Genomic DNA, 20,414 nt, shown 5'->3' with positions numbered 1-20,414 from the left:
ACTAGTTTAATCATTGAGTGATTTGTAGTTTGTAACCGAGAGGTGTGTGTCGAATTGAAACGTTTCTCACTAGATGTCGCAACGCTGTTTAATGATGGTATCCCGGGATTAACGCAGTTCCTTTAAGCTTTCGTTCCCTTATCCACTGGGCCGTTCTGTGTAGTTCAAAGTAAACTAGTGAAACATCTGAAAACTGCGATATTTGTTCTGTATTTGTTGTTACTGACGTAGAAACAACTTCAGATGATTCAGTGACAAAGCGGTCCGAACTAATCCAAATAGTTTCAGAACGTTTGCAAGAGCGTTTGGCCAATTCGCGGAAAAGAAAGAATCGAGACAAAAGAATGATTAATTCATGAATGACTGGTAGGCTATCGCTGGTTCAGTCGACAGAAATACGGAACATACACAATAACTGCTGAAATATTCACGTGGAAAACGTTTCTCAGGTCAGCGTGCATAGTCAACCCAGTCTCACGTATATAGCCATACAGCTGCAGGCGCCACTGCGGCCACTTATCTAACCAAATTTAGCCGCACCACCAGGAAAAGAGGAGGAGGGAGATTGAGGTGCTGCGGGCCGGATGAAAATGATTGGCAGGCGGATATTGCTGCCAGTTGACGAGGGTTGCCAAGCTATGGCCCGTTTCTAAGGCTTTGCCCATGTCTACTGGATGACAATCCTGACGTGTGTTGAGTTTCATGCAATTTGAAGTATGCTAGGAGTCTCAAAAGCATCCAAAACAAATATTGAAGTTTGATCTGTTGCTATGGCAACAGTGCTTGAAAAATTTCAAAAATCTTTTCAGAGGTCTACATTTGCCATGTCTTGACATTATTCTAATTAAGTTTAAAAATAAATCGGGTAAAAATAAAATGATGATCTTAAAGAATTTTAAAAGTGACACTTCCTGTTGCCTGTTGGTGGCGCTGTAACTTTGACTCACAATAGTCACATCCATGTGATCGCCTCTTACAACGAACACACAGCTGAAGTTTCATAAAAATCAATCAATGTTTGCAGATGATATAACACACTTCCTGTTCCCTTTATGTCACCATAAATTCGTTGCCTAGCCACAGCCAAACCATTCGAGACATCAGTTTAGCATCCTCATTGTCTTGACTTCATGCTGACCGAGTTTGGTGATAATTGGATTATTTGCCTAGAAGGAGTATATCAGAGCATAATTTCAGTGCATGCGTTTTTCAAACAACCCATTTTAACTGACTTCCTGTTGAGCTGGCGTATAACTTGCCGTATAATAGTATGAAAGTTGTTTGGCTCGATGAGGTCTATATGTGTACCAAGTTTCATACTAATACATGCAAGCGTGTTTGATATACGGACCAAGTTTTCAGGCTCCATTCAAGGGGGCGCCATAGAACCCCTGTGCCACGCCCGGGTCCCAGCCTCAGCGGTGTCCTAATGACCGCAGATGCCAATGTGTGTGCCAATTTTCAAGAGTTTTTGAGCACGTTAAGGCACCCAAAAAGCACCAGATGGCGGAAAAAAACTATTCTTAAAGCTTAAAATAATAGGGTGCTGCGCCTTAGTGGCTTGGACCCTAAAAAAAGGTAAGCAGGTATTTTGCCCTCCAGCCACAAAATGATTCAGGTCCTTCATAGATATGACACATTTAAATTTCATTCACTTTACTTAAACATATCTAATTAGGAGCAATACGTATTTATATTTAATGAGTCTAACATAAAATATTTAAATAGTTTAATCTATGAAATTTATTTAAATTTGACCAACTAAATTTAATTTGATTTGGGAAATGGGAGTGCCTTCTGCGCATGCGCGAGACACGCTCACACAACGCACTTGTGTGACCGCTGGCGCCATTTTCACATGCTGGCTGAAGGAGCGACCGTCTCGGCTGATTCTCTGCTTTTGGATCTTCGTTACTGGTAAGTACTAGTTGTTTTGTGTTTAAAAATAGATCTCAATGCCAAGGAATGTGTTTATTTATTAGATTTTTTAAAAGAAACTGGATTGGAGAAGAGAATATAGTATAAAGGGAATTTAGTACAGTAGGTGGCAGTAATGCAACACACTGGATGCCAGCTGCCGTAAAAACCCAAAGAAGAAGAAGAAGAAGAAGAAGAAGGAATGTGTATATTATAATATTGAGTGAAACATGTTGGGTGAAATACAGCGTTAAAATAATTAATCGAGGTGAATTGTTTTAACAACTGGATACAAACGCACCTTCGCTTAAATTCAGACTCACGCAATGTGCAAAATAGCACTGTCAGTGAGCAAAACCAGTGTACGGACCAGAATTTGACTATCGCTAACTGGCTGGCTAGCTGGCTTGATTTCATTCATTGAATACGTTGGCTTGCGATCGACTAATGTACGTTACTCAATTTAAATCAAGTTTGCTAGCCCATGGAACAAAGTAATACAAATTAATTTATGGCTAGCAATATTTCCAAATCGTACTCGGTTACTAACGTAACCTCGGTTCCCTGAGATATGGAACGAGTACTGCGTATGGGGGAAAAGTCTCCCTTTTTCCCCGCCACTGAAGCCTTTTCAATAACGCAGTGTAACTGCACCGTCATTGATTCACTCATAGACAAGTTGTTGAACCAATGGCGGCTCGGCTCAGCTGCGCGGCCTATGAGAAGAGAGCGCACGCACATTCCCGCCAAAAGGGGCGTGGTAATGTGCTATATAAGCGGGCGAGTCGCCATAGGCCATCAGGCCATATCGACTGAAGCGACGACCTAAGCCGCAGCCTCGTGGCACGGCAAGTAACGCAGTACTCGTTCCATATCTCAGGGAACCGAGGTTACGTTAGTAACCGAGTACGTTCCCTTTCGATATTTCACTCGTACTGCGTATGGGGGAACGAATTCAACCGCGCCATGCCACGGCTGGGGAACGACTGAACTTGAGCAGGCACCAGAAGGGGCCGAGGACAAGTGAAGGCCGAAGCCGTCGTACCCTGTTACACTACGGAGGAGAGAACTCCTGAGTTTGTGATGTGCAAAAAGCGGAATATTAAGGGACCGCAATTTTACACTGAAAGGACCCGAGCATGCAAGGTCGGAACGTCCAACTGGTAGAATCTGACGAAAGTGGACGGCGAGGACCAGCCGGCCGCCTCACAGATGTCTTTGATAGAGATTCCACAGGACCAGGCCCATGATGAAGCCATGCCTCTAGTGGAATGGGCTCTAACTCCAATGGGGCATGTAGCGCCTGCAGAGGAGTAAGAAAGGGCTATGGCGTCAACGATCCATCATGATAAACGCTGTTTCGAATAGCTGATCAGATTGCCGGAAGGGCTGTGATCGCTCGATGTAGATGCGCAAAGCCCTAACGGGGCATAGTGATTCTAGCCCTGGCTCGTCCGATGAACGGGGGAGCGCAGAGAGTGAGATCACTTGTGCTCTAAACGGCGTAGAGAGCACCTTGGGAACGTAGCCAACCCTTGGTTTGAGCACGACCGTGGAGTCGTTAGGCCCAAATTCAAGGCATGCAGGGCTCACAGAGAGTGCCTGCAGATCGCCAACGCGTTTAACCGATGCTAAAGCAAGTAGCAGAGCGGTTTTAAACGTTAAGGGCTTGAGGCCTGCTAGACTTAATGGCTCAAAAGGAGGACCTTTAAGAGCCCTGAGGACCAAAGAGAGGTCCCAGGGGGGAACGGTGAGGGGACGAGGAGGATGCAATCGCCTAGAACCCCTCAGAAACTTAATAATCAAGTCGTTCCGCCCTACAGATTGTCCAGCAATGGGCGAGTGAAACGCCGCAATGGCTGCTACGTAAACCTTGAGCGTGGAAGGGGCTCGCCCCGAGTCCAGTCGCTCTTGGAGGAAAGTTAGTATGGAAGATACTCCACATTCCTCCGGGTCTATGCTGCGTGTAGAGCACCAGCTAGCAAACACTGACCACTTCTGGGCGTAGAGGCGTCTCGTGGATGGAGCTCTTGCCTGTGAAATGGTATCTAGCACATTCCTGGGGAGATTAGACGGCTCCCGTTGAGGATCCACAGATGTAGAGCCCAAAGCTCTGGCTCTGGGTGCCAGATTGTTCTGTTCGCCTGAGAGAGGAGATCCCGTCTCAGGGGAATTGGCCATGGGGCTTTTGTGGAAAGCCGAAACAGCTCCAAGGTCCAAACCTGGCTCCTCCAGAGTGGGGCCACCAACAGAACTTTGTGTCTGTCCTCTCTGATCCGTCTGACGACCTGAGGGATCAGGGCGATCGGAGGAAAGGCGTAAAGAAGGGTATTGGGCCAGATGTGGGCCAATGCGTCGTCCTTCTTGGAGAAATAAGTTGGGCAATGAGAGTTGTCTCCTGAGGCAAAGAGGTCCACCTCTGCTTTCCCGAAGAACTCCCATATGGTTTGAACAGTCTGGGGGTGGAGCATGCACCCGTCCGAGGGGATGTTGTTCCGAGACAGCATGTCTGCTCCCAGATTGCTTTTCCCAGGTATATGAGTCGCTTTGAGTGAGTGAACACTTGGGGAAGCCCGTTCCAGAAGGCGTTTCGCCAGAGCGCATAAGCGGCTGGACGAAAGACCCCCCTGGCGATTTATATATGAGACCACTGTCATACTGTCCGATTGGACTAGGACGTGGCGATCCGTCAGACGAGAATGGAAGGCTTGGAAGGCTCGTATCACTGCCAACAATTCGAGGCAGTTGATGTGGAGGTGGCTTTCCTCGTGTGTCCACGAGCCGAAAGCCGGGCTGCCTTCGCACAGGGCACCCCAACCTGAGTTGGATGCGTCTGTCAAGAGAACCGTCCTTCGTGTTACTGCCTGTAGGGGTACTCCTAGAGTGAACCAAGTAGGGTTCATCCACGGTTTCAGAGCCATCAAACAGGCCTGATTGACCTTGAGGCAAAATTGACCTTGAAGCGTAAGGAGGGACCCGGGTTTTCAGCCAGAACTGCAGGGGCCGCATGCGAAGCAGGCCGAGCTGGAGTACTGGGGAGGCAGAAGCCATGAGCCCTAGCAACCTCTGGAAGAGCTTCAGAGGGAGGTAGGCCTTGTTCTTGACGGAAGCCGCGAGCTGCTGAATAGCCAGAGCGCGCTCTGGTGAGACTACGGCCGTCATGCGGACCGAGTCGAACACTGCACCCAGGAACGAAATTCGTTGAGTGGGGAGTAGTGAGCTCTTGGCTAGGTTGACCCTGAGACCCAGGCACTGTAAGTGGCTGAGGAGCACGGATCTGTGGTGTTCTAGTTCCGAACGCGAGCTGGCCAGGATGAGCCAGTCGTCGAGGTAATTCAAAACTCGTATTCCCATCTGTCTCAGAGGGGAAAGAGCCGCATTCATGCACATCGTGAAAGTGCGGGGGGCCAGGGAGAGCCCGAAGGGGAGGACCGTGTACTGATAAGCCACACCCTCGAATGCGAATCTCAAGAATCGCTTGTGATGGGGGGCTATCTGGATGTGAAAGTAAGCGTCTTTCAGATCCAGCGAGCAAAACCAATCCTCGTGGGAAATCTGCGCGAGGATTTGTTTCAGCGTCAGGACTTTGAACTTTCGCTTCATAAGGGAAAGGTTCAACAACCTGAGGTCCAAAATGGGTCTGAGACCGCCGTCTTTCTTGGGTACCAGAAAGTAGCGGCTGTAAAAGCCCGACTCGCTCTCTGGAAAAGGGACTGTTTCTATAGCCCCTTTTCTGAGGAGAGTTACGACCTCGGCTCGGAGGACGTGAACGTCGTCCGCTTGTACCACGGTCTGGATGAACCCTCCAAATCGCGGAGGTCTTCTGGTGAACTGGAGTGAGTAACCCTGGATTACGACTTTTAGAATCCATCTTGACACCCCGGGGATGGCTTTCCAAGCCTCGGCCCGTGTGGCAAGAGGGAGGATTACGTCGGGTGACGGCCCGAGAGAGGGCGGGCCGGACACCGGGAGTGATGGAAGAGGAAATTTGCTCTTTTGTGAAATGTTTAAAAATAGGGTCGCCGTTAAAACGGCGGTTGGGGAGGGCACAATACTTGTGGGCCCTGTGGCAGCAGGCTGTGTTATTCCCGCGCCCAGAGATGAACGAGGCGGAGGGGAATTTGCACGAAGGAGCTTCTGGGGTGGTCCGGCCGCGGCGGGACATGCCCCAGTCCTCTTCCTTAACAGATCAGGATGACTTTGGAGTCGCCGGGTCCAGCGCAATCCTGGGCCGGGGTCCCTGCCATCTCGGGAAGGGTGGGTGCTTAGAAGGGCACGAGCGCTGGCGGTGCTCCTTGGGCGGCGCTTCTTGGGAAGCGGAGGGAGCGGGCTTTGTCTGCTGAGCCGGCGCAGGCCTGGGGCGGCTAGAAGCAGACGCAGAGCTCGAGCGCTTGGGTAGGAAGTGTCTCATGGCCTGAGACGACTTCTGTGCAGCCGTGAAGCGCTCCGTGAAACCCTCCACTGCCGGCCCAAAGAGTCCTGACGGGGAGACGGGGGCATCCAAGAAGGCCGTCTTGTCCTGATCCTTTATCTCCGTCAAGTTCAGCCACAGGTGGCGCTCCAGCACAACGAGGCTGGCCATGGATCTGCCAATGGCCTGGGCCGTGGCTTTCGTGGCCCGCAGGGCTAAATCTGTGGCGCTGCGGAGGTCCCGAAAAGCAGGTGCATCAGTGCCGGACTCGTCCAATGAGCGGAGGAGTTTGGCCTGGAATACTTGGAAGATGGCCATGGAGTGTAGTGCTGAAGCGGCTTGGCCCGCTGAAGCGTAGGCCCTTCCTGCCAGGGCGGAGGTCGTCCTGCAGGGCTTGGACGGGAGGGCTCTCTTCGTCTTCCATCCCACAGCCGCGGGAGGACAGAGGTGAGCGGCCACTGCTTCATCCAAGGGCGGCAGATGCTCGTAGCCCTTTTCTTCCGAGCCGTCCACAGAGGTGAGGGCTGAGCGGTGTGAAGTATGCAGGCGGGCAGAGTAAGGGGCGCGCCACGACTTCGTTAGCTCCTCGTGGACTTCTGGGAAGAAGGGAGCGGAGCGCTGGTGAGGGGCCTGACGACGACCTGGGAGGAACCACTCATCCAGGCGGCTCCTAGATGGCTCCTCTGGAGGGGCCCAATCGAGGTCGAGGTCTTCGACGGCCTTGGACAGGACACGGAAGAGCTCGGCGTCCATGCCCGTACCGTGGTCGATGGGCTCCAAGGAAGGCAGGGGGGCGGGGTCGTCTGACTCGCCAACCCAGGCTTCTGGCTCAGAGGCTGCCATGGACACAGAGTCGAAGAGGGGCTCTTCGTCGGATCCGCCAAATGAGACGAGGTCGCTCGCATCTGCTGAGGGACGCTGGTCAGGGCGGGAGAACAAGATGGGGGATTGCTCTCTGCTGGGAGAGGGCGAGGCACGCGGGTGCTGAGCCGACGTGGGCTCGCCCATCTCCATGCGCTGAACCGCTCTGCCCCGCGGTCTCTTCCTCGCAGGAGAGGGGGACGGGAGGGCGCGAGCGGCGGGGTCTTCCTGTTTGAAGAAAGCGGCCCGTGAGCGCAGAGACGCGAGACTCATGGACTCGCAGTGCGAGCATGAACTGCCAACGAGCGCGTTATCCGCGTGAGACTTGCCCAGGCATCCGATGCACTCGTTGTGCCCGTCTTCTTCATGCAGAGGGGCTCTGCACATACCACAAGAGTGGTGTGGCATTTAGAAATGCCGTGCGCCGTGAAAACGGCGATTGGGAGGCTCTAACGGCGAGGGCCGGTGCTCAAAGCGGTGAAAACCGCTGGAAAAATGCTTGAGAGCGGTTACTGTAACCGCGGGGAGGACGCAGAGAGGGCGCGCCGGATGGCGGCAGGAGACCCGCTGAGAAGCGGCCGGTCGCAGGAAGCGGGAGGCGGCGGCTCGTCGACAGCGCGAAGGCGGCAGTCGGCGAGGGCGCGGGCGCTGCGGGGATCCGGCGAGTCGGCTGGGTCCGCTGCAGGGCCTTGTCAACGGCGGCGAAGCGTCTTCTCAGGCGGCGAGCTTCTTTCCCGGCGAGCAGGCTTCGGCGAGGATCAGCGAAGAGAAGTTCAGTCGTCGCTGAAGGAGAAAGGACTGATGGCCTATGGCGACTTGCCCGCTTATATAGCACATTACCCCGCCCCTTTTGGCGGGAATGTGCGCGCGCTCTCTTCTCATAGGCCGCGCAGCTGAGCCGAGCCGCCATTGGTTCAACAACTTGTCTATGAGTGAACCAATGACGGTGCAGTTACACTGCGTTATTGAAAAGGCTTCAGTGAGGGGGAAAAAGGGAGACTTTTCCCCCATACGCAGTACGAGTGAAATATCGAAAGGGAACTAATTATGCACGCTTCATACTTTTTTCCAGCTTGAACGTCGCGCTTATCAAGGTCACTGCTGCACACTTTATCTTAGCTAGTTCTGTGTCATTCCCGCCATTTTATAACATCGCAAACCCAACATATCTAGATTTTTTTGTTAAAATGATGGATCTGTGTCTCTGATGTGAAGTCTTGTGTGTTTTTTACATTTTTTATGTGTTATGGGGAGCATCAGAGTTGGGACACTGTATAAAATTGAACCACGTAATCAAAAGCTTCTGTTTTCATACGTTAATGTTATTCAAATAAAATGTACATCTTTTTCACAGTTTGATGACGTCATTTAACATCATTGTGACTACCTCCTTGTGATAGTAAGTCATATTTGCTCAAATAATCTGATTTTTACATGTAATTTGTTTAATATGGTGTGTAATAATACTTTTATTCTTATTTTTAGGATTGTGAATGTGGCAGACACACCCCTCCACACAAAAAGTATGTTTTTTTTCTATTACTAGACTGATTTTTTTTTATATATATATATATATATATATATATATATATATATATATATATATATGTACGTGTGTGTCAGTCGGAAATATCAGTTCATTCATTTTTCCTTTAATTGTAATAATCCAGTGAAATATTTGTATGCACAAGGACCCTAGTGAAAAAAAAGTATACTTTATTGTATTTTAAATATATTCCCTTTTTCTATAGTACACTGCAAATAGACTAACAAAAAATGTACTATCATTAAATATATAAAAAGTATATTAGTATCATATTTTCACAATGCAACTTTTAACACACTTTAAAATAATTGTACTTTAGTATATTTTCTAAAAAATATATTTTAGAAAAATATACTTGAAGTGTAAGTTCAGTTTATTTTTTAAAAGTGTATTTATTTGCACTTTATAAAAATATATTTGAGGTATATTTTAACAGTGTGCTGAAAATGATCATTGTAACAATGCACTGGAAGTATATTTAAAAAATACATTATTTAATATCCTGAAGTTGTAGTGTATCTAAAGTTAAATTTGAGTATATTTTTTAAGTTTACTTATTCATCCTTGGAATTCATTATATTACTTGTGCTTATTTATTTCAGTATGAATGCATTAAGCCCATTTAGTAAATGCAGTGTAGCCTATACAATTTCCAAATATGTGTAAATGTTTATTAAGTTTACACTGGCAGAATCATTTTACAATCGTACACACAAATCTATATTAAACAACAGACCAGCAGCACAAGTAATGTTACTTGCGAAAAAATATGTCGAGTGGTTAAACTTGTCGGAATTCAAATGTCTCTTCAACTTGGTCTGTGACCAATCAGATTTTGTTGCTCACTGCCTTCAGCCAATCAGAGCTGCTGACGTCACGGTCGTCGTCTGAATCTCCTCGCTCAGCCACTCAGGTGAAGTATAATGTCGCAATGTATAATTTATTTAATAAAACACTGAAAGCTCAATACATCGCTCAATCTTGGGGATTCTGACCAGTTCAATCAAGTGACATCACAGACTGACCGTGATGGCGACGACAACCGGCTAATCTAATGGCCTACGCGATCCTGAAAGAACCGGAGAAAAGTGCTGCTATTGGGAGGTGAGGTGTAGTCTACCAGTTAACAAACTTTATTTTGTTTTCTTTAACAAACTGAGAGCGATATTTCGGCTTGATATCTCCTTTTTGAGTTTGTGTGTGGTGGTTTATGGCACATGTTTGTATGCAGCACCAAAACATTAATATGATTGGTCAAATCGGCCCGTATTCTGTACGATATTAATTCATAAAGTGTTTTATGCTTGCCTATGTACCGAAAACAATATCGACATGCCATTCTGATACAGTTCCTGCTGCTAATCCTCATTTACTGTTCAAAAATATTATTGGTTCAATGTAGGATTTAGACAGACTATTGTAAACGTGAATAAAGAGTTGAACATGCTGTCTTATATCTTTGGTATATTCTGTCAACAGATGCTGTTCTTCACGCCATCAGACACAATGAGAAGCTCATCAGAAAATGGAATATAATGTGTAATTTGTATTTGTGTACAGAGGGTCACCATGGTCCAATATTTGTTTTTTCTTTAATGAAAAACATGGTAAGTTATGCTGAATCTATATTAAGTTTAAATAAAAACTATTGGATTTGTCAATGAAATATGTCTCTTCATTAGTGATGTTCTTATATTTTATTTATTTTAATGGCCTTGAAAACAAATGCATTCAACTTTGGGAAAATGTGTTAAACTGTATTTAAATAGTAGCACAACTGTATTGTGTGAGATTATGTAATTCAAAGTACAGTAGTCAACATCTGAAGTGGATCAAAAAAGTTAGGACAACTTTGATTAAAGGTTTTGATCCACTTGAAATGTTGACTATATTATACAAAGTATAAGTAATAACAAAGTGTATTGTTATTGACTGCAAAGTGTGTAATTTTTAGTATTTGGAATAAGCCAAAGGTGAAGACACTCTAGGCACTCTATTATATTATATATAATTATTTTGTAGTGTACTTATAACACAAAGTGTACTCATAACAGAAATAAAGTATACTTATAACACAAATAAAAGTATACTTATAACAGAAATAAAGTATATTTATAATGCAACTTATATTGTAACAAAAAATATATACTTATAACACAAATAAAGTATACTTATAACACAAATTAAGCACACTTTAATATCACTAATCAAGCATGTAATTAGTCCCTACACAGACATATACTTAAAGTGTACTAAGTATACTTGAAGTTGTTCCAATTTAGTACACATAAGTATACTAAATATACTTAAAGTTGTATTTTAATACTACTTAATTTCAACTTAAATATACTTAGTACAAAATTAGTTGTTTCAAAATAACACACTTTAAATGAACTAATCATTAACACACTTGAAATATACTAATAATTAGTCTTGCTGCAAGTATACTTAGTATACTTTTTTTTCACTAGGGGAGTCTAACAACAGGTGGTATGATCTGATCTCACCATCATCAAGTCTGTCTGTGATTACATGAAGAAATATAAAAGATCTGAGACAGACAAGTTCTTCTGGATTTAGTCTGTCTCAGTTCTTTTAGTTTCTTCATGTAATCACAGGTGGACTTGATGATGGTGAGATCAGATCATACCAGCTGTTGTTAGACTCCTTGTGCATATAAAAATCTCTGGATTATTACAATTAATGGCAAAATTAATATTTGAAAATGTAAAAAGATTGTGAGGGTTGTGAAAATACTAAGACTTTTTCACAGTACTGTATGTATGTATGTATGTGTGTGTGTGTGTGTATAATATAAAAATACATAATATTTATTTATTTATTTATTTATTTATTTTTTATTATGTCTTTCCACAGACTGGCGCAACTGGATTGACACCATTAGCCATCCAATACTTTTGTCCACACTCTCATTGCAGGGCATCACAGGAACTGTACATTGCTGGTGTGAATCTCACAGGTAGGTCTTTCAGTCAAGCTCTGGTCATGGGGGTACCTGAAGGGTCAGTTCTGGGACCCCTCCCTTCTCTGTATATTCATTTACAATACCGGTCAAAAGTTTGGACACATTACTATTTTTAATGTTTTTGAAAGAAGAATCTTATGCTGATCAAGGCTACCATTATTTATTATTATAAAAATACAGAAAAAACTGTAACATTGTGAAATATTACAATTTAAAATAATGGTTTTCTGTTTTAATATACTTTAGAATATAATTTATTCCTGATATCAAAGCTGAATTTTCAGCAATCATTATTCCAGTCTTCAGTGTCACATGAATGATTTCTGAAGGATCATGTGACACTGAATACTGGAGTAATGATGCTGAAAATTCAGCTTTACAGTCACTGGAATAAATTATATTTGAAAGCATATTGAAATTAAAATGTTTACATTACAAAGACAACTTGGTCATTTAAGTTTGCACTCCACTATACCAGGAAGATCAGGCCCTTCCTAATGGAGTGTCCAACACAGCTTCTCATCCAGGCCCTTGTCATTTCTAGACTGGACTATTGCAACGCTCTTCGAACATCTGCAATCTCTCTAACCCTAACTGGACAGCTGAATCCCTGACAATATTCAAGAAAACTCATCTCTTCCATGAACACTTAATGGCATCCTGCTGACTCTTAAAAAACACTATGCTTTCACTATTAAATCCCTCTCTGTTCTAGTTTGTACTATTCTGAATAATGTTTGAATCTTTGTATTTTTTAGCACTTCTTGTGTTTATTACCTCCTTAAGATGAATTGTTCCTTATTTCTAAGTTGCTATGGATAAAAACGTTGGCTAAAAGAATGTTTAAATGGCTAATTAATATTTCAAAATTATGAATGCAATAATTCATTACTAAACAGCAAATGTTTATTTTTCATATTGACCACTGAGAGCTAGTGCATATTTCCATTGTTTTTAATATTGTGGTTGTTTTACAGTAAATAACTTTTATACCTGCTTTTATGACTTTTAAATAAAAACATCTCAACCAAGTTTTGTGTCCAACTAAATGATTTATTTTGAGTTGGACAAGCATAAATAAAATTCTTTTTATAAGTAAATCAATTTCATTTAAACTGTATTTAATAAAATTAAGTTGGACCAACTCAATTACATTTCATTGCATGAGTTGGGGTCACACATTTATTGGATGGAAAACCTGCCCTCAATTAAATTGAGTTCATCCAATGAGTTATTTTTTTGAGTGTACAGCAATGACTTCATGTGCAAACAACGTATTATTTGATTTCTTTGATATTTTTGTCCTCTCTTCAGAGCAGGTATGTCATTATTTGTTATGTGCCTAAATGTTCCAACACAAATAACCCTTTAAAGGTTATGTTTACAAATGTTCCATAGTTCACTAAAACAAATGAAAGTTTATTGATTGGTTAGTATTCGATAATAGCAGAGAGTGATAAAGATAAGGAAAGACAGATGGCTTTTCGTAATGCGTGGACCTGTCTTGGTCATAAGCGGTTGGTATAACTTTACTTACTGCCTCTTATGCCATTGGCATGTAGGGCAGTAACAAAAGTTCTCCACTCCTGTCTGTTCTGGGCCAGCTTCTGGATGGTGCCCCAAGTATGGTTCAGGCCCTTCAACTCTCTTTCTACTGTCCGTCTCCAGGTGTTCTTTGGTCTGCCTCTCTTGCGTTTGCCTTCTGGTGTCCAGTGAAGGGCTGTGTATGAGATATTTTTTTGTTTCTTTCCTCAGCAGGTGCCCAATCCAACTCCATCTTTTTCTCATAATGATGGTCTCGATATTGTCTTGATTGTCTTGACAGTAAGTTGCTCATTTGAGATGACATTTGGCCAGAAACAGAGGGTTTGACATTGTGTGGAAACAGAGAGCTTTTTCAGGTCACTGTCTATTATCCTCCAACACTCTGAGCCGTGTAATATAACGGTTGGTATAAGGTGTGCGTTTTTTGTTTTGTTCTAATTTTACTATCTCTCTCACACCTCACACCAGATTGGGAGAGGTGATGGTACTGGTCTGCTTATGCCCAATGAATGGAAGTTCAATCCATTACCATCTCAATAATCTATTAAAAACATTAAAAAATCTATTTACATTAAAAATCTATCTAAATCTTGTTTTGTTTTTCTTTCTTTTTTCCCTTTTGTTTCTTTTTGTTTCTTTCTTTTCTTTTCCTTGTCGTATACAGGTGTGTTTCCATCAATGTATTTTTTTTTTTACAAATCTTAAGGTTATATATTATATACAACTAATGTCTAGTAATTTGAAGGTGAAAGTTACCTCATGGAACTGTAGGGATTTAAACACAATTATAAAGGTTAAACAAGACAAACAGGATAAAATTGTTGCAGTCAAATGTTTTTTTTTTTTTTTTTTTGCAAAAAAAATCTACTGAGTGGGGATATACATATACTACCCATGCAAGAGGGGTTATGACATTAATTCATAAATCTGTACTACTACAAATCAAAAATATAATCAAGGACCCTGCTGGTAGATATATCATAGTTCAGGGTATGCTATTATTTGGAAATATAAACCTGATAAATGTGTATGGCCCAAATGAGGATGACCCTAAATTCTATAATAATTTGTTTCTGAATGTCTCAAATCTCAATGCAGTGCATACTAGCTGCCACTTTAACTGTACATTAGATCCAGTAAGAGATAGATCAATTAGGTTTAGATAATACTCACACCAGATCGAGGAAGACAATAAACAGTTTTTTAAAGAATTTAATTGGTTGGATATATGGAGACATGGTAATCCTAATGCAGTAGAATACCTATTCTAGCACTTATAAAATGTACTCGTGTATAGACTATTTTTTGGTTTCAGCACAGCTTGTTTTAAAAATTGATGACTGTCAGTATAGTAGAATAGTAATATCTGACCATGCAGCTATATCATTCATTTATACAGCTTGTGAGGGATTCCCTGAAATGGCGTCTTCAACCAGGATGGCTTACAGACCCTACATTTATAGATTTTTTAGATAAACAAATCGACATGTATTTTGTTTGTAATACTTCTCAAACATCTGCTAGCATAAGACGGGAGGCATTTAAGGCCTTTATTAGGGGTCAAATAATTAGCTTTACCAGTTCAAAAAAAAAAGAGTACACAACTGGAAATGAAGACATTAGATGAGAAAAAAACAACAACTTGAAACAGATCTCTACAATAACAAACCTAACAACTTAGATCACAGTACAATGAATTGTCAGCTAACAAAGCAGCTATTAACTTAATGAGACTTAAACAGTCCTACTATGACCAGGGGGAAAAACCTGGGAAACTTTTAGCATGGTGCATTAAAGAACAACAAACAGAAAGGTCTATTAACTTCACTGAAGATCCAAATGAAGGAGATTGAACTCTGCATTTGTTTGGTTTGCTGATTCCCCTTTTTCTATTTACCTTGCTTATCAGTATGTCACAATACCACCCTGTTTGGACTTTGTTTTCTGTTTTGCACCATTTCCTGCAAGTCTGTCATCATAGTTATGCATTTCGATTCACAAGCTTGCGATTCAATATCAGTTATTTGGGATATACTGTATATCAGGTATAGTACATGGCAAATTTTCTCAAGAAAAAAAAAAAAAAAATCTCTCAACCAGTGCTGTAAAATATACATGGGAATCAGTTGGTACCACATTTATATTGAAGATTAAAATTAACTGATTTTCATACAGACTTAAATTAGACTTAAGGAAATTTTTATAATAATAAAGTTATAATAGGCCTACTAAATTTAAAATTATTTCTACTTCAATTAGTTTTTTGTTTTTTATTAACATTTAAATGGTGGCTGTCAACTTGACGTATTTATTCAAACATGCATTATATAGGCTATTGAAGAACATTAAAATTTATAAATATATGGTGCATATGTTTAGCTAAATGCTCCTCTCTTGAGTTCATTTTTCTAGCTGACTAATAAGTTTAAGGTCACTGAATATGTTTGTTCTGAGGTAAATGTACCGTTACATTACATTGTTTACAAGCTGTTTTATTAACATCTTTCTGCGGTTGAAACATTGAGCGATTACATGATAATAATAGACATGAAGACATGATACAGATTTCGGTAAGTTCTACTGTATCTTTTAACATAGGCTCATAGGTTTGATTTTGAAATTGATGGGGACATCCCCAGAAGCTGTGGATTAAAGGATTAGTTCACTTTCAAATGAAAATGACCCCAAGCTTTACTCAAGCCATCCTAGGTGTATTTGACTTTCTTCTTTCTGACGAACATAATCTGATAAATATTAATAAATATCCTGATGCCTCCGAGCTTTATAATAGCAGTGAACGGGACTGTGACGGCTAAGGCCACATTTATTAAATAGTTCCTAGTTTGTTTGTTTTTTTTGTAAGTAATTGATTTGATTTCCTTGCTTGTTTATATATTTTCTATGTGTTTATTTTGTTTCTTTAATATTTACCCAAACCATTTTTTTTGTTAACGGATACATGCTCTTTATGCGCGCATAACAACATCAAAGAGTGATTAATCATTGCTAGAGTGCACGCTAGTGATTGAATAACACCAAGACAAAGATATGGGTTTGAGGTTGATTCTTTATTAAATTGTTTTTGAATTGTCTTACCTGGAGTTTCACCTGGATCCGTGACTGCAGCATGGAACAAAGGCTATCAAAAGAGCGCGGCATTTCCTCATGTCCTTTATTCTTCGCTGGGAATTATGGGAAATGTAGTTTTTGTGTTTGTTTGTTATATGGGTTTGGGATTGCTTGATTTAAATGTATTCTTGTAAAGTTTATTTGTATTTTCATTGCTTTATGGTAAATGTTATTTCATGTTTATGGAGTTTCTGTATATATTGAATTGTTTTTGTTTTGGTTTGATTTACAGGATTAAGACCTCCCTGTAATTTAAAATGGTTTAGTCCGCCCTGTTAAAAGGGTGGAATTTTCTAGGGTTGGATCAGTTCTGGTGAGGGATCCCATGAGTAACATCTGAGGTCCAGAACTCTGATTTGTTTTCTTTTTTTTTTTCTTCCAGTTATTTATTTTATTCATTTTTCCCCCTGTTTGCACCTGTGAGATGTGTGTAGCAATAAAATTAAGAGAAGCTTCTAAGAGTGCCTCCTGAATATTTTTGGAAGAACCCTGACAGGGACCAATGAGTATAAAGCTGAAAAACAATCTGTAATCAACATATCTACCCAATCTGCATGAGTTCAGGCCTATATATAATCAGAGTCAAACTCACCCAAGGATCCTCGACAGTTTCCAGAATCCCTATTGGAGACGTCCAATAGATTATTTAGGTATGCCGGAAAAAAAAACCCCACAGAGAGTGATTCCCCAATATGGGGAAGTCTCAGAGCCTTTTGAAATCTTTGATTCTAGTTTGAACCTCGGTCTCTAGCTGGTCTGTGAGGCTTTGGGCACATGTCCGCTCCTTGCGTAACTCTGTGATCTGTTGTGAGACGTTGTTCACCTTCCGTTTCAGATCCATGAGGCAGGCTAAGGAGAGGATAACCTTGGTTACTCTGTGTGGCTATAACTCTGGCTTGGGTCATGTATCATTGGTCCTTGTCTCATTATCCAGTTGCATTTAGCTCTGGTGCTGTAGGTTGTCAGCAGCTCTGGGTGGAATGGTGTTCCTTGCACTGGCTAGTCAGTCCTTTAGGTCTCCTGTCTAGGAAGTTAAACTGCACATCTGCAACATTTTGGCACACTTGTTGTTGAGAGTAAGGGTGAGAGACCAATGCCTGCTCCTAAAGAGTTCATATTCAGTAAAATGCAAATATTGTTTGTCATTTGCAAATTGTACTCATGTAGATTCTTTCTTTTCTGTGAGTAAGTGCTTCTCTCTGCTTTGAACAATAGGCTTCCTGCACTTGGTTATAGAGTAAATAAACAGTTTTGCTCTAAGTTAAAGCTCATTTAAGCACACAGAATTACATCTGTCTCATGAATGAATACTGATGTTTCTTTCAGCGAATAAATCACAGTACTGATCACCAGGTAGCTATGCTAAAGTTTAGATGAATGACATGAATCTGATTATAATTTCTAAAGCCTTTATACTGTAGAAAGGGAAGCATCACCCAAATCTATATCATTTCTTCATCAGAAACAGATTAAGCAATACTGCAATTGGGATTTCTTCAACCAAAGCAGAATAATCAATTCTGGTACAGTTTACATGCCGCTGAGCTGAGATTCCTTTGTCAAAACAGACTTGCACTTTAATACTGAAATTAGGGGTTCTTTGCTAAAGTCAGATTAACCTTGTACTGATACCATTTGAACATATATTAAGATGTGTTAAAACTCTTTCAATTACAGTAGAGATGTAAATTCAAGCTATCTGTCACAGACACGCCAGGCTCCAGCACCCACCAATCACAGCTCACACCTTCCCCGGAGTACTAATCACCGCCACCTGCATCTCATCAGCGCACTCACCACCAGCACTATTTAAGACACTCACACACACAGTCACATTGTCCGGTCTCATTCGCATCAAGGAACTTACCTCTATGCTTACCTCAAGGACTCCTATTGCTACTTACCTGTCTCCTGTGTCTATGTGCTCTCTCCTTTGCTCCAAGTCTGTGTGTGAGTGTCATCCGCCAGTTTTGTCTCCAGTGTAATGACTGAGGCAAATCAGACACAATTATTGGTTAGTTAACCAATAGTTTTAAGCTCACTCTGGAGTCTGTCCCCATCCCCCGGGAAGTTTTCAGTTACAAGTTTATTGCGCTGAGGAATGTGGTTGCCGCATGGAGAACAGAGTAGAGACACAGAAAATCTGCATCTTCCCTGCATTTTCCACACAGAACACAGACTCTATGGCATTAATGTATAGACAGACTGTGCTATAAATGATTCCTTCTCAGGAAATGGTATCCATTATTACTGATGTTGTATTGTACTCATTGTATTTACATGTTTGATGATTGTTAAATGTTATGACCTGCACGGTAACTTCAATCATGCCATGTTTAGTGTCTATACGTTCGTAGCGGGAAGATTTAAATGTTTGTGTACGCGGTACATCCATACCTGTGCAACACATCGGTATTAAAAGAATATTTAATAGTTCTGATTCAAGAACTCAGCTTGTTAATCTTTCTGGGTTGTAAAAGCCCTGACAGGAGGGGTGTTGCCACCCAGAATTACAACATCTTCATTGGTCCGGTCAACAACTGAGAGGTGTGACTTTGACCAGAGGTTAAAAACCAGCGAACAGTGCCACTCCCTCTCTTTTTCTCCTTTCTTCTGAACGACCGAATCGATCTCCTTGCGGCCGGCCTAGGCCAGGCCTGCAAGGCCTGTAGGCCTCGGCCTACAAACGAGCCATGTGCTCCTCATCCAACATGGAAAAACTGGCAATAACTTCGGACTGAATCACCCAAGATCTCTCCTCAGATGGCAGAGCCGATGCTCCTCAGCCTAAGGGCATCTTGCAAGTATCGTACATTTTAACACTAAACAGCGAGTTAGTATTAATTTGTAAGACTTACGTTGCTATTGCTGAAGAAACTGATGATTCCTTTCCAGATTGCCTTTGACATTTCATGTAGCTCTAGTAACAGCATCTCTTCCGGTTCAACACTATCATTACTCATTCTGACTTGCGTGTGTGTGTGTGTGTGTGTGTGTGTGTGTGTGTGTGACCCTTTATGTATGTTATGTTATGTGTTTGTTAGGTTAGTTATGTGTTTGTGAGTTAGTTAATAAAGATTGTGCACAATACACGTTTGGTTCTGACTCCGTCTGCTAATGAATTGCCTCTTAAGTGATAGATCCGGACTACGTGCTTTGAGTAGTACAGTACAATAAGAAATATTATTTTTCCATAACTTGGAAATTGACATTTCTTAGAATTAATAAACAATCAACACTGAGCGTTCACTGGACAAACAGGTTAACTGATTGTAATGTTAATTTTAATGTAGCTACGTCCAGTTAATCTGATTAACGGATTTGCATATTCATAATTAATCATAATTAATAATCATAATGAGTTATGAATAATTATTAATATTTCCCCTTTGAGTTAATTTTCGCTACACCAGTCAGCCACCGCGATCAACCTGCAAACCACAAAGGACAGTATCATCATCCATTCCTCCATCATTCACTTCTACTACCACTATCTACTCACCTGTTTTCACTGTATACTCTGCTTGTGTCCAATAAACCACCTGAACTGTTATCTTCTGTCTCCGACTGGTACATATTGTAACTGAAGACCGGACCGTAACAGCGGGACACAAGCATGAGTCACTCCGATCCCTTCCAGGAATTGGTGGATGCATTCCACCGCACTTTCAATGGTCAACCACCACCGCCAGCACCAGCACCAGCACCAGCCATCACTTCCGCATCCACCGTCACCTCTTCTTCACCGCCAGTTTACGCCAGTCCCATGGCCAAACCGGCGCCCTACTCTGGTTCGGTGGAGGATTGCAACAGATTCCTCCTGCAATGCTCCTTGACCCTGGAGATGCAACCGCACCTGTTCCCCACAGAATGTTCCAAGGTAGTGTTCTTAATCTCACAATTATCAGGAAAGGCTCTCCAGTAGGCCGATTCCATTTGGTCCCAAAATAATCCTGTCACCCAGACTTACTCCGTCTTCGTGGAACACTTCAAGGTGCTCCGGGAGTTCCTCCACAAGT

The 20,414-nt window shown here is 42.2% G+C and overlaps 1 long non-coding RNA gene across 1 annotated transcript; it reads left to right on the top strand.

The window, feature by feature from the left end:
• The first annotated feature begins 10,280 nt into the window (after window positions 1-10,280).
• Window positions 10,281-12,743, top strand: LOC125262870. Its single transcript, XR_007183648.1, has 3 exons — window positions 10,281-10,342; window positions 11,613-11,715; window positions 12,200-12,743. It is a non-coding gene; the product is annotated as an uncharacterized LOC125262870 (long non-coding RNA).
• Window positions 12,744-20,414: the final 7,671 nt, after the last annotated feature.

This window comes from Megalobrama amblycephala, linkage group LG2 (assembly GCF_018812025.1).
Source record: "Megalobrama amblycephala isolate DHTTF-2021 linkage group LG2, ASM1881202v1, whole genome shotgun sequence".
NCBI lineage: Eukaryota > Metazoa > Chordata > Actinopteri > Cypriniformes > Xenocyprididae > Megalobrama > Megalobrama amblycephala.
Note: the sequence above shows the minus strand (reverse complement) of the source record. Positions and strands in the feature narration are given on the sequence as shown.